Below are 3431 nucleotides of genomic sequence, written 5' to 3'. Positions count from 1 at the left end.
CTCAGAAATCACTCTTGGCTTAGGGGACCATATGAGACATCAGGGATTGAATTGAGGTCTGTTCTGGATCAGCCGCGTGCAAGGCAAACGTCTTACTGCTGTGCTATCCTTCCTGCCCAGAAGGAATTTTTAAGCTTGCATCTCGATAGTTTCCCAGAGACAGAGTTAGTATCTTTTTCCACTCATTCACACTTCCCTAACCTCAAAGATGAGGAAGTATGAAAAGTAAGACATATTTAAAAATCAGGTCTTCAAATTTCTACCATAGGTTGGTTCTTTCAACCTGAGCCATTGAATTTACCTCTATTTAGGCAAAAATATCATGTTTAACATTCACATTCATATTTGCTTTTTATAAAAACTATTTTCTGCAATTGCCTGCCTCTTTCATTGTGAAATGTGTCGGCCTCATGTTTAGTTTTCTTCTCTTTAAAATACTTTTATTCTCTTCTTTCAGAATTAATATTTTATTTGTTTTGATTACATTAAGTCTGGAATATTTTCTCCTGTCATGCTTAATTTTTTTCTACATTGTTCTTTTTTTTATCTCAGGTTGATTCACTCTTGTTCCTATAATAGTTTTCCTTTTATTCACTCAGCATGTATGTATTAAACGCTAACTTTATTCTAAACTCTTTCTATAGCTTTGGTGTTACATGTAGACAAGGTTTGCAATTTCATAAAGTATTTTTTAGTGTGAGGGATAAACAAACCAACTTAAAAGTAAATGAATAATGTCAGATAGATATTCTCTGAGTAAAATAATGTAGTTTAACGGAGTAGAGATCTGGGTTTAATTTTGTGTGAAAATGTTTTAATGTGGGTCCGGAGAGATAGCACAGTGGTGTTTGCCTTGCAAGCAGCCGATCCAGGACCAAAGGTGGTTGGTTCGAATCCCGGTGTCCCATATGGTCCCCCGAGCCTGCCAGGAGCTATTTCTGAGCAGACAGCCAGGAGTAACCCCTGAGCACCGCTGGTGTGGGCCCCCAACCAAAAAAAAAAAAAAAGAAAATGTTTTAATGTTTCTAAGACCACTCTAAGACCACCAGGAGAAATTAAACAAAATAATCTAGAGGGCGGCATCATTCAAGGATTAGAAAAGAAGGTCATTTTGTATATAATGGAGCTAGAGCAAGATGATGAATATAAGATTAGAGTGTAGAAAGAAGTCATATTATCTGAGATGCTGTTGACATAATACTGGAGATTCCTATAAGATTCTTTATAGATGTTTTTAATGCCTTGGTATAAATTTTGAGTTTTATTCTGAGAGTTGGTGGAGGCCACCAGATGATTTTCAACTGAAACTAATTAGAATTTAAAGGATCACTTTGACTACTGTGTTGAGAATAGGCTCAGAGAAAAGACATCAAATAAGAGAACTATTGGAGGATTTTTTAAATTTGTTTTCTGTTTTAGTTATGGTAATTTTTTCTAATTAAATGCAAGTGACCAAGAAAATCATTTTTTGTTTCATTAAAAGAATTCCAAGGGCTGGAGAGATAGTATAAGAAACTTGGCTCATAGCCTTTCTTATGTTGTGCAGTGTCCTTTATTAAGTGCTCAATTTTAGGGAATTAAAAAGATAGAACTGGAATAAAACCTACTTGTCTCACAACTAACTCAGATTCAATATTCAGTATGTACCACATAATTTCCTTATTAATCTCCAGGAGTGATCCCTGAGCTCCGAGCTAGGATTAATTCCTGAACAGTACCATAAGTGCCCCTTCCCATCCAAACAACAGTAAAGGAGTCCAGTAGCAAGGAGGGCTGCAATGATGGTTATAGAAGCAAATCTTCTTGAAGTGTTCTGAAATTTGGTCCTTTTTGTTCCAGTGTCCTGCTAAAAGAGAGAAAGCATTTCTACCTTTGAACATCCCATCCCCATAAGGACAAATATCAAACTAGGAGAGAAATTATGCATCACAAAGAAATCTCTAAGTATTTTTTCTTCTACATTTTTAGACTACAATTTGTTACCACTGATTGTGTCATATTGAATTATTAGTATTTACTTGAGTTAATGGTTAGGAGATAGAAAAGATAATAGGGAGATTGTCACTACCAATACAGATCAAAATAAAACTAAAACTAAATAAAACTACATTTTGAACTGTCCTAATAACGAGAATGTATGAGAAAAATGGAGAGCCTGTCTAGAGTACAGGCGGGGGTCGGGTGGGGAGGAGGGAGACTTGGGACATTGGTGATGGGAATGTTGCACTGGTGATGGGGGGTGTTCTTTACATGACTGAAACCCAAACACAATCATGTATGTAATTAAGGTGTTTAAATAAATTAAAAAAACTAAATAAAACTAAAATAAATAAAACTAAATAAATAAATAAATAAGAAATAAAACTAAAAACTCAATGCCTAACTAAATGGGTGTTGGACAGGAGGACCACAAACAAAACCAGACTAAAATCAGTTAATTAAGCAATCCTTTTCCTCGAGGCATTTTTATAAAACAAATACTCCACTGTAAACATTCCCATTTCAAAAAATTTGTAATATACTGAGACATTCAACTAACACTTCAAGTTTGCTTATAAAAATAATGACTATTTGAATTCCTTTTATATGATAGGTAATATTCTGGGGGTTTACAATCTATGTTAAATTTCATGAACATCTTACAGAGTAGGAGATTCTGAACCCATTTCAGCACAAAATAAATGGGCATATTTAAACTGATGAGGGTTACATCAGCAAATTTTGTCATTCTCCTAAACGCATGTACATTATTCTATAATTTTACAATTTAGAATGTATATTTATGATCATTGTTGGAAATGCACACTTGTGCCTTCTATAAAGAATTTTAAATAAATAGCTTGCTTAACATCTTGATAGCTCAATATCATTCTTTCAGCTTCCAAGGGCCCATAGGAAATGTGAAAAGTAATCATATTCAAATTGGACAAATAAAGATCAGAACTGATATATCACCTACAAGCAGACTCTGGAGGTAAATCTCTTCTCTTTGACAATTCATATGTAATAAAGAGGATACCTAATTATTTTTTAAAATACTTTGGTGAGATGAGGGTGTTATTTTGTGGCTGTTGAGGCACTAATCTTGTTCTAAGAGTATTATGAAATACAAAGTCAGTGCAAGTACAGACTCTTTCTACCTGAAGGCATGTAATTTATTTTACTCAGTTTAGGGTTTTGTCTTTGTGTTTATAACCTCAGTCTCGCTGTGGACTCTGCACTTCTACTGACCTAAGGACAGCTACTGAAATGTGAAATTAAGTGAATTTTAAAGATTCACTGCTGATTCCCAAGATATGCTCTTGGACATATAGTGGTGTTCTTTGGGGCATTAAATAATCTCAGTTTGGAGCTGAAAAGGGAAAATAAAGTATTTTTGGCAATAAATAAATATTTATGGTAATTATAAAATAATACTATTAAACATTTTA

This window comes from Suncus etruscus, chromosome 3 (assembly GCF_024139225.1).
Source record: "Suncus etruscus isolate mSunEtr1 chromosome 3, mSunEtr1.pri.cur, whole genome shotgun sequence".
Lineage (NCBI taxonomy): Eukaryota > Metazoa > Chordata > Mammalia > Eulipotyphla > Soricidae > Suncus > Suncus etruscus.
The sequence above is the reverse complement of the archived record's forward strand: the minus strand, read 5'-3'. Positions refer to the sequence as shown.